At 41.6% G+C, this 12,053-nt stretch overlaps 1 long non-coding RNA gene across 3 annotated transcripts in view; it reads left to right on the top strand.

Moving 5' to 3' along the window:
• Positions 1-12,053, top strand: part of LOC134417677 (uncharacterized) — a 65,266-nt gene that overhangs the window by 39,598 nt on the left and 13,615 nt on the right. Inside the window, exon 1 of one of the 3 annotated variants that reach the window (XR_010027609.1) lies at positions 7,737-7,887. The exons of the other annotated variants lie outside the window; for them this stretch is intronic. This is a non-coding gene — a long non-coding RNA (uncharacterized LOC134417677). Of the gene's footprint in view, positions 1-7,736; positions 7,888-12,053 lie in introns of those variants that run through there. 3 annotated transcript variants of the gene reach the window in all.

Below are 12,053 nucleotides of genomic sequence, written 5' to 3'. Positions count from 1 at the left end.
AATTGCTTGGTTATGGCAATGGTAGAGACTCCAGCACTACAAATCTTTACCCCAGGGCTTGATATTTTATCTCCACAAGGATTCAGGGATCCTCTAATCTGTGTTGACATGAGGAGAGGGTACACAGTAATCCTTAGCCTTAAAATCAGGATCAAACAAGAGAGAAAGGAGAACATAAGGAGAAAATGAGTGACAGTTTAGCGATTACATAAATATTCTAGAAACATGTTTGAAGTAGAGGAAGAAGCATGCCCATTAATTTCTCACTGAGGAAGACTAGTGAACGGCAACAGACCCAGCAAAAAAGCTGTGTTCCTAGTTCATCCACATTTATGTAGCCAGATTATCCAGGTTTAAAATCACCAGATATAAAATATTTTGTCCATGTCTGAAGATTTTCTGTTGTCCTAGAAAGAAATATGTCCCATGTGTCAAAACAACACCTGTCTTCTTTCCTTTGACCAGTCTACAAAGAATAAGATGGATCTGAAATAATCCACATTAGGTTCTTTACTCCCAGATTTCTGGCTCCAACATAATTTTACCCATGAGGGGCTTTGTACATGCACTAAAACAGTGAACATTTTGATAAATTAGTTGGTTTAGTAAGGACTGATGAATTTTATCATGAACTAGTGGAGAAATGCAGGGCCTAATCAGTCTAAGATGGATGGGGTTTACTGAGGAGAGTAGGAGAATTCCAAGAAAAATCCATTGGGGAAATGTCAGTATTAAACTTCAGCTGATTTACAGAATCATAGAATTGTTAAGGTTTTAAAAGATCTCTAAGATCATCAGGTAAGAAATTCTGCGTCTAATGAAGTGAAATCAGATGTAGGATTACAAACAAGATGCAGGCATTTATGCCACAACAAAGCAAATCCATGGGAATATGGGGGCTATAATGGAGCGTAAACCAAACAGCAGCCAGCCGTATGCAGAGCAGGAGCAGGAAGCAAGAGTCACAAAAAACCCCAAAAGCATCATCACAAAATTATTAGGGTTGGAAAAGATCTCTTAGATCATTGAGTCAAACCTGTTGCAGTGGTTGAATTTACAACTTTGTTTCCCACAGTGAGCAAAGCCAGTGTGAGACCAGGGCTGCAAATGCAGTGGACTATTGTCAGGCCTTTTAAAAGCAGTTACTGCCACATTTAGGTGTATCTCATAAACCTGGTTGAAATTCCTCCCCATTCTGCAAATGCTTGTTTGCAATGAGGAATGATGGACCTCTGTGTCCACTAGCAAGGCATACAGGTCTGAAAAATTGGATGTGAAAGTATGCAGAGGCTGGAACTTTAATTTATTTTGCTCAATTTCAAAATGAAAAGATTTTAGACAGTAGTGACCACTCTACCTTCAATGACAACCCTCACTGGGAACATCTCCTCTGCCACATTTCTCTGGCTTAAAGGACAAGCAGGTCACCCTTCAGCTGTTTGAAGTATCATTGATCTTGGTCTTTGGGCTACAGGCTGAACTGCAGCCTCAAGTTGCAGATAAAACCATCAGCATGGTACTTAGCCTAGAGAAGCCCACGCCAGCCAGGACCTTTTAGCACAGCAGCAGTACAAATGTTAATAATAAATCAGGGAATGGTTGAGAGATTTGCCCTAAAAGGAAATCTCCCAGCTCTATTCTTTCCAGCTATGTTGTTTCTGGGAGGTTGCTGTGCTGTTTTCCTACCAAATAAAAAGACCATTTTTTCCCCTCAATGTGAGATGCCAAGTCTTGAGGTCCCACTGCTCTGAATAATTAAGAACAGAAAGTCCTTTCCTACAATGTGACTTAGGCCTTGTGATCCGTTATGGTCCTCTGATTTCTGATTCTGACTTAAAATTACCAGATCTTGAATTCAATATGAGGCTGAATAAGTAGTTACTCATACATGCAACCTGATTTCATCAAATGGAGCTAGCTGAGCATGACTGCTTAGCTGCTGGCGTAAAGAGCTCATGACCTGCCTGCAATGACCGTATGGTCATTTTTAGCAACAGTACATTTTACTTCCTTTTCAGATTTAGGGCAAGGATGTTCCTGGACACAGGAAAGAAGCACAGTATCCAAGATTCCATGTGAAGAATAGGAACTGACTAACTGAGCAAAAAGTGGGGCAAGAGTCGTCAGCTGAGCATGTCAAGCCCATGAATCAAGTTGTATTATTATCTTTTGGTGGTTTTTTTTAGCCAGCTTGCTAAACCTGTGATTCAAGTGGGTCTTAGGAGGCAGCAAAGGGCAGTCTGACCTCTTGTAGCCCTTGAGGGATGCCACTGTGATTTTTCCAAAGCATCAGGTGTTTGTTTATTCCAGAGGACTGGCAAAATGCAAACTCCGGATTAGAGCTGCCATCCTTGAGCAACTGCTACTGAATTGGTAAAAGCTTTGCTTCAATAACACCTGGATGCAAACCAAAGATGGTCTCAGAGTCTGACCATGCAGGTCTTACCTATAATTCTTCCTGTTCTCAGTTGAAAATTTTGTTTTGTGGCTGTTTTCCTGCCCGTAGTTTTGCTGTTGTGTAGTTCTGTGTTTCAGCCCAGAAATGGGCTGAAATACCTCATCTGTTACCTCATCGGTTAAAGAGGTGTTAGATAATGATACTTAGTCAGTTAAAGAGCAATCCAGGACTCTTCAGATTTCATATGAGGACATATTTGTAGATGTTAAGGCTGTTGAACAAATTTACATTTGTGGCCCTAATTTGATTACAGAGTTATGAACAATCAGAAAGTATGAAAGGTAACATAAGCATTGTGCAGAACCCTGAGAGAGGCTGGAAGGCAACCTGGCAGAGACAAAACTAGCCACAGAGGTATCTGAGAATTACTTGGTATAAATCTCCCCTATTATCAAATTTCCCTGTGGCCTCCACAACCAGTAGAAATCTATCTATAGAAAAGCTTATGGACAGCTGCCAGTAGATGATGCCTGGAAATCAGGAATGAGACAGCTGGTGCTTGACCTTTCTTTACTTGATCCTGATTTATAAAAAAAGCTGGAAATCTCAGGACTCCCATGACTCCAGTGGGAATCACCCTTTCCAGCCCTGTGGAACAGCCTTCTCAGAAGATCTATAAGCCACAAGTGAAATTTTCCATGTCCTCTGGAGACTTCCCCCAGCTTGCCGTTGAATCATACCCCCAAAGGGAGTTTCAAAGATGTTCATTGATGGTGATTGATTTTTTTTCCAAAACTGACACTGGAGTCCTAGAATAGGCCACACAATTGCAGCCTGAGAAAATCTAACAACTATGCAACAGATCCAGAAAATTGCACAGCAAGACTTAAAAACTCTTAGCACATTGCCTGAGTGGCACAAGGATTTTCAGAGATGCATTGATGATTAAAATAAACCTGGCACATTGACTAAAACTTGCAGGAAAAAGAGTGAGTTATATAAGAACTCCCCAAACCTTTAATCCAGAGATAAGAACAAAACAAAAAAAAGTCTACCTCTTCTCTGTCTTTGTCCTCTGCTGCTGTGGCCTGTTCCTCAACTTAGCAAATGTAGCTCAGAAAAATTTAACACTTCACACTAATTTCCAGAATTCCGGGGCCTCCCAGTAGAGGGAAGTATTGTTTCATTTCCTTTGACTTTGAAAGGCTTTGCCAGGGGAAATAAGGCAAAAGTACAGAGATCAATAATATACAAGGAAGGAGATGGAAATGATCACTTAGACCTTAGTCTTGTAGGTGCACGCCTCCTTGCATAAGCAGGAACTCAAAATAAATGAATGCGTAAAAGCTGCAGGATCAGGCTCTACATCATTTAATATTCATGTGAAATACACAGAAACCGTACCAAAGAAAGTCCTGCAATGGAAGCTAAAAGTGCAAATTAATTTTTTCCCTGCTATTATCTGTGCTTTCCTAGATTATAGTCTGTAGCCCAAGCTTTTGCATGTTTCCTTACTGCTGTTACGTCTGTCAGCTCTAATTATCCAGGGGAAAGTGGGGATGAAATATCTGAGTCATACAGATACCATGGCTTCCCAAGGCAGCTCTGCAAACAGCCAGCTTGAATTTCAGCATGATGCTGCCCGGTGAAATCATTCAGGGAGGTCTTCCCAATGATAGTGTGTTGTCCCGTGGGTGCTGGAAGCTAGCTGAGGTGGGCTCAGGGTCATTGCTCCTGAGCTCCTCGAGCAGGAAGCAGGAGGGAGTCAGGCATGGAGCCTGCTCAGTGTACCAGCTCCTGGTGCTGTGCTCTGGACCTGTGGATGTGATGTTTCCATCTGGCTCAGTGGGAACAGAGCTGTGCCCAAACCAAATAAAACTGATTTGGGTGCCTCAACCATACTAAAAATACTAAAAATATTAGAACCAGAGTATAAACTCTGACAGGCATCCTTAATTATTCACACAGTCCTCAGCAGATTTTCCCCTGTGCTAATTAACTCTCCTGCAGACCAAGATAGACAGGGACAATTCAGAGAGCATGGGCTGGAAGCAGAGTGGACATAGTCATCCTAGTCTGGGTTAAAAGTAAATTTGCCCATATGGACATGATCTATGTGGTGTGCATAGAGCCACACTGCCTGAGTAGAGACTGCTTTGTTCTTTCTGTCCTGTGAGGTGTTATCTGCAGAGGGATTAAATTGCTGGCTGGTGAGGAGAGCAGATGGAACGGATCATGTTGCAGAGCCTTTCTTCTCCTCAGCCTGACCATACCTTACACAGCTTTACTTTTTCAGGTGCTGGTATCAGTGTGAGTTCCAGCACCATGAACTGCAGCACTGGCTTGGTGCCCTGGGTAATCATCAAGGGCTGAACTGTTCAGGGCTCCCTTCTCCTGCTGCCCCATCCGCATGCCTCTTAGAATCCCCTCCAAACTTACCCTTGATGCACCTCATGGGAGGTCTCAGAGGTGACTGAGTGAATCCTCTTCCCTGTGCAATAAATGAGATGATCCTGCTATAGTGTTAATAATTTCTCCCAGCATTTTAGGTCCTGTGATGAATCTAGTCTTGGTTCCTTAGCAGTTCAATGCTATTTGCAAAATTTCTTTTTCCAGCCAACACAATGCTGCCATTTTCCTAGTAAAGGCAAAGACAGGATTTTTGTGCACTTGAATATGATTGCTTCACCCTTTGTTATCTTTCCTACTGCTCATGGCAGCAGTAATTAAAGCTTTAATGACTGAAACTTTGTACTTATGGACCATGCCAATTTTGTTTTTTTTCCTACCTATAAATACCATCTAAAGTTGTTCTTCCTTATTTCCTTTTTCTTGAAATCAACGAGATAAAATCTGTCTTCCCTCTACAGAGTCAAGACAGATGCACCCTCTCTCTCCCAGTTCAAAAGTAAATTAACCCAAGAACTTGCCTGGCATTTCCTCAGCTGTAACTGGGGAAAACACTTTTTTCCCCCATCTGATTCTGGGAAATTTGTCATTTTAAAGTCAGATTTATTGCTGCGTCCCCACTTCTGCTGACTGCCTAATACCTCAGGAATCATGTGAAATTATTCTGCGTGATACAACTTGTGGTGGCTTCCTCAAAACATGAGTCAAAGAGTTGGGCAGACAGCACACCACTACTCTCTGCATGGTAGCATAGAGCAAATAGTGACTGTATATGATCTGTCTCCATACTCAGCTCTTATTCAATCAATTTGAGAGTGATTTTTTAAAAGACAGGGGTGGGTATGGCAGAAAATCCTCCTCACCTAGTTAGTGGTATTTGTGAGGATTAGTATGTCATGCTTTGCAGGAGCAAGAACCTGTTATGCTCTTTACACAAGCATGAGCAATAGGGAAACAGCAATGTAAATATTGTTCTAAAATACACCTTTTTCTTGTGCACATTGTGGGTTACTGAGTGTAGAGCTATTTAACATTGCCAGAAATGTCAGAGTAATTTTCTTTCCTCATACGGAACATCAAATGCAAGCATAAGCAGTTTTGTTGGTTAACATAGACAGATTAACTCAGAGAACAGGTATCAGTTGATTTGTTTTAGCATCAATTTTACTCATAACCTGGAAGTTAAAGGATACCAGACAGCTGCCTTCAGTGACCCTACATATGATGACAGATGAGTGTTCACTGGTGAAAGGACTTCAGCACTTTGAAATAACACTTGTCTTCTGCCATATTACTGCTCTTTGCTGGAGATGCTGTCCCATGGCAGAGCCACTGGAAGGGATGTGTGAGTGCTCATCCAGGGTTTCAGAGCACGATCTGCCTGCTGGGCTCAAGTTGCTCTGGCAAGCCCTGGAGAGGATGCCTGGGCACTGCTGGGTTCAGGGCTGGGGAAGGTGATCCTGATGGCCAGCAAGCAGCTGTGTCTGCTGTCACTAGGTCCACTTTTCTTCCTTCTTCTGGACAGATGTAGTGTCTGACTATTAGCAGTATATAAGATTTTGCTAATGCAGAAAACTCTTGTCAGAGATATGTGGCTGCATGCTTTCTCCAGGCAGAAGTGTCAGCAGAATTATCCACAGGCACCAGCCAGGGCAAGTGTCTGGCTGTTTCTGATTCCTTTGACTAAAGGCTGTTGCTGGGTCTAGCATGGAAGCATGCCAGTGAGCACTGCCAATTAGGAAAGGGCATTTAACACAAAAAAAGATCTAATCAGTGTCTAGTAAACAGAGACATCTTGCCTTGTGTCAACAATACACTGGGCACATGGCTACAGCTTCCTCCAATTGTGTGTCCTCCAGTACACAACTTTGCAGCTAGAATAGCTCCCCACATAAGCTGGTCTTAAAAATTACATTGTTTTAGGCTGAGGCTCATCAGTATGATGACAGACACCGTAAAAGAAAAGGCAAAATGTAATTCCTTATATTGCATAAATCTCAGGACTGGATTCTTGATTTTTTTTTTGCTGTTGAGGTTCACCCCTGCCTTCCTTCTTTCTACCTATTATATGTAAGATTGTAACTGTGGACAGAGGGCAACTGCTAAGCGTTTTCTTAAAGATGGGACAAAATTTCATTTACTACTACTACAACTTTACACATTTAATTTCTGACTGGGATCTACTTCATTGAGTTTAAAATCTATAAGAATTTTGGATATAATTAAGCAGAATTCTTTGAAAGGACATGTTAATATTATCAGTAGATCAATGGAAACTGAGCGCAAATGTATAATTTCACATTCAACTCAACTCAAGTATCTGTGTGCAGAGTAAATGTAAATATAAGGTGATTTTAATCCACATATGTGAAATATTGCACATTTGGTTCAGTACGTCACATGCTCGGCATATCACATTTTGTGTTCATGGTTTCAATGAAAATCAGAAAACAGTGACACCCCAGAAGAAATCTCAGCAGATTATGCTGTAATTGATATTTTATACAGAGGTGACAGACTCTATGAATAAACCACATGCTTAGTGGGTGCATAATTGTTTTCCATTATAATTTAATACACGGGAATCCTTAAAACAGAAAAAAGGAAATTATTTCAGGAATAGGTAGAATATGTTCCTTGCTGTTCAGGTTGCCACTTTTCTTTGGGTGCATGTGAATCTTTTTACTTGCTTTTAATGGAGCAACTTCATGCCAGCCAATGATAGATGTATGTTGCATCAAGTCTGCATACCTTAGCAGAGATTATCTAACTATTCAGGGCAAACAGTTAACCCCATATTTCCTAACTGATGTGCATTGTCATAGGAAGATGATGTATTTTTATGAATACTTTTGTTTTCCTCAGTTCTGGAGGGTTTCAGTTGAATGTTGGATTTCCCACAAACTATTTCCCATCACTTGTTTCAGCCCCAAGTGACCAGTAATTCATACAATACATGGTGCGTTGGCTGCCTCCGTCTCATGGGATTGTGCTTGCTCTCTCACTGGCAAGCTGAAACTTTTCATGAAGACTTGAATGAGTCCCTCGGGGTTTGGACCTTTCTGCAAATATATATTTGTGTAAGTGTTGCTATAGCAATGTGTATTATCTGTCACAGCTTGCAAGTCTCCTCAAAGCAGAAGCAATCATTCTGATGAACGCATTTGCACATCGGTGCTTTTCAGGTAATTTCCTTGCAGGAGAATTGTCATGAACAAAGTATTTCTCTGTTCAGGAATGAGAAAAGTGAAACACATGGGGGATACTTTAGCAGATGTTGTAGAAAAGTTAATATTTCCCTACTTCCTTGCCTTCTGCACTCCAGGTGAAGGAGAACGGTTTTGTATCTGTTCTGAAGTGGGGCTTTTTTGAGTCCAACAGGGCAAAAGAATTGCCTTTATTACTGACTGCTGATTAAAGAACAAAAAATGCTGTGCCTGGCTTCATGGTTCCATTAAGGGAATGCTCAGAACATCTTTCAGAGCCTTTGTTCCTGGGATTTACAGATTAATGCTAGTACACATACACTGGCTTAGTACATATTATTCAGTGATGATGAGGCATCTGGTTAATAGAAAAACCAAATATGAAATTGAAAAAAATCCCCTTTGTCAGGGAAGTAGTCTAGTTTGACTGTAGGAGACTTTTCTTATTTTCATTCTAGTGATTTGCTTTGTGGTGTTTGCAGTGATAACCAGTCATAATATTCCATCAGGCTGTACTAAGTACTACAATAAAACTTTTCACATGTGCACATAGCTGTGTCTTTCTCTGATCTGGCATTGAATCTGGAAGATGTTGACTGAGGACTGTGGGACTTAGTTGACTCCAGTATTTCAGCAAAACTTCCCTCTGCTGCATAAATAACCTATCCCTGGTGGTGGTTTCACCTCAGAGTGGCTGGAGTACAGACTGAGGTGGTGTTAACTGCATGCTCCCAATTTCTGAAGTTAAGGGTTGATCCCTTTGCTGCTGGTGGCACAGAGTCTATGGGAGGGAAACAATTTCAGTCCCATCCAGAGGATAATTGTGATACATTTTTTTTTTTTTTTTACTGAAATACTGAACTTGTCCTTGTCTTTCTTTTGTACCTGAAGCCAGGTAGAATATTCCCATTTTACCAAAATACATGTTCATGGATTTGGCCATATATATGACTTTATGTAGGAAAATGAGTCAACTCAGACTGGGTTGCCTGAGTCATCCCACTGGGCATTGTTAGTCTGAATGCTTTTCAATGTATTTCATGTAGTTGTACTATGAGGTCTTGGGCATTGGAGACAATTTCAGGGAAACTTGTCATCCGAGTAATCTTTTCTTTGATTTCTCAGTAGCCTCTAGGAGCACAGCTGCTTTAATTGCCAGCTGTTTCAGCCACAGATTGTGTGTACATTTGCCCAGCTTGATATAGGTGAGGTTAGAAGGAGTATTCAGCGTCTGGTAACCTCCTAATGAGCAATACGAGGATCAACCACATTTCCTGCTACAGCCTATGGTTTGGCATCTGATTTCCTGGAGAAAATAATGGGGAAATAATTTTCTGTTGTGCTTGTATCTGCCCAGTTACTCACAGGTATAAAAACAGGGGCAATTATTATGTTTGTTTTCTTTGAGCCTGGATTGTAAAAAGGGCTATTTGTCATTTTGCAGAAGGTTTATAAGAAGAAATTTAGAGGGCAAAATAATTATTAAGAGCAAAGGGGTAAATTAAGACATCTCAGGCAACACCAGAAGATTCATATCAGTTCATTGCAAGTTCTAGATAGATGTAAGTTATATAACTCTGTAACTGAAGAAGGGAAACAGGTGGCTCCTAACCCCTGAAACAGGGCTTTGAGAATGTAAGTAGGGCACCTATTTCTGCCCACTAGTGATATATCAGGCCAAAGTGCCTCTGTATGGTGAGGAGGTTTTAGAAGCCAAGGGGAGACCCATAGGAAACAGTGAATAAAGTGAGGTATATGAAAGGTGCCTGCCTCAGCAGCTGCTTCTTCCTGGGAAGTTCAGGAATGTTTTGTGCCAAGTCCTCCAACTTTGCTTAGGATAGACCCAGTTAAAGGTGGGGATTCGAAGGAGAAGTGTCAATCCTATTATGAGCACTTGTATTAACTCCTGCATGTGGAGTTTATTGGGTTAGTCTGACTGTGGCAATCTGGAAACTAGCTCTATTGCTTGAGCTGCTAGCGAAAAACCTAAGCTCAGCCATCTTGGGAGGAAAGGGTGGCAGGATTGGGACAGTCTGTGGTAGAAAGGACAGAAGCTCCACCTAGGTCAGAGAGTGAAAAGGAGGGTGATGCTGATGGTACACAGTCATTGCTTCCGGCTGTCTGCCAGCTTCCCCTGAGAGGAGGTACAGACCCTTCTTTTGGGAATAAACAGGTAATAAATTATGTGTAGACAATCTGGTACTGAGGCTAGGATAACTTTCCCAAGCCTCAAAATAAATGAGCCAGAAGAGGTGTGTGCTGCATGTAGAGCTGAATGAATGCTGTGGACACTTTCCATTCATGTGTGTGGAGCTTTGAAACATCCACTTCAAAGTGTCCTGGAGAGCTGCAGCCAAGCAAGCGTCCTTTTATGTTTAGTTTTGCTTCTGCTGGGAGATAAACACCTTCTGTTTTGCTGTTAGTAACAGCATATGGTTGCCTGCCCATTTTATGTAGCAAAATTAGGACATCTTGATTTCCAAAGTTATCATTATGGGATGCATTGGGTTTAGAAGCTGGTTCACCTGGTGGACAAGGGGAGCCCTGGTGGGGAGGCTGTACAGGACATAACTCTTGTCTGTGCTAATGCTGTGCCAATGAAGGCAGCAGCTCTGCAGCACTGTGAATGCCCCCACCACCTCTTTGTCCAGAGGGTACTGGAGTATCCATCATGTGTCCTGCATAGCTGGAAACAACATCTCTTACAGACTCTAATGGTTGTGAGCCAGTTGGCACACCCAATTTTTTTCTTTGGCTTAATTGGAAATGAATAGCTGGAGCCAATGTCGTTGGCTTCAAACTAGCCTAACACCATCTGACCCAGGTGTGGAATAGGAGGCTACCTGAGATCCCTTTCATCTTCATATATCTCATACTCTTAAGAGAACAGTTTTTATCACCCAGATTCAGCACAAGATTTTAAGTGTTTTCAGGAAGTGATGATTTAATTAAATAAAGCCATGCTTGTTTTTTTTTTCCCAAGATGGTACTAGACAACACAATATGCCATGGAAGTATTGACAGTCTTGCCACTACAGCACCAAGGCTGAGCTCCACAGAAGGAAACTCTGTGACTCTGAGCTCACCCTGGACCCTCAGCCAAAGCATTGTCCATGCTGGGTGTGAGTGACCCTTGTCCATTGCCAGGAGAGGAAAAGGCCAAAAACTATAAAACCCCCCTGGAGCCCACAGCACTTTGGCAGGCAGGTTAATAGAAACAGATGGGGCTCTGCCAGAATTTTGTTGCAATTACACAATTTCAGTAAAATTTCCACTGAAATTTAAAGTCAAATGAATGGAAATATTCCATCTATAGCACCACCTAGACCTCTTAGTGAGTAATTGCTGACTAGCTTTATTCACTATTGTGTCAGCCATTAAGAACCAGGAGGGTTTAATGAAATGAACACCGGATCTAGCTATTCTGACTTACCTAGGCCTGCTCTAGGCCTGCTGCCCTTCTTGCCCTTCTTTCAGATAGATGCTTTGATTATTTATGGACTAGAGATGATTTTGCCTTCTAAAGAACACCCCATTTTTTCCCCCCTTACTACATCCAGAGCTGAAATATTCATTACTTCTGGTTTTTTTTGGGTTTTTTTTTTTTTTTTTTTTTTTTTTTTTTTTTTTTTCTATATCACTTCTGGCATTCTTGAAACATGCATTTAATGACAATTCACTGATTTTTTTTCTCCTTGAAGATATACCTTTTATTTTTCTTTAACTCCCTTCATTAATTTACTGTATCTGTAACTATTTAATCAAAATGGCCTCCTGACACAAGGAAATTGTACCTCAAGCATCATCAAGACAGAGCAGAGCTGATGCTGCAGGGAATGAAGGCTGCCTAACCAGAGGGGAAGGAGAGGTCAGGGTGGATGTTTGTGGAATGGGTGTTGAGCATGTGTCTGGGGCTGCAGTGCTTCCCTCATTAGCAGGCAGGCTGCAAATGCTGGCTGGCCATGGGCATGGTTCTCACATGAGCTCATTGATGCTGGAGCTGTGTGTAGACCAGTATATTTTGGGCTGTGAGAATGCAT

Source organism: Melospiza melodia, chromosome 4 (genome assembly GCF_035770615.1).
Source record: "Melospiza melodia melodia isolate bMelMel2 chromosome 4, bMelMel2.pri, whole genome shotgun sequence".
NCBI classification, from domain to species: Eukaryota; Metazoa; Chordata; class Aves; order Passeriformes; family Passerellidae; genus Melospiza; species Melospiza melodia.
The sequence above is the reverse complement of the archived record's forward strand: the minus strand, read 5'-3'. Positions and strand labels throughout refer to the sequence as shown.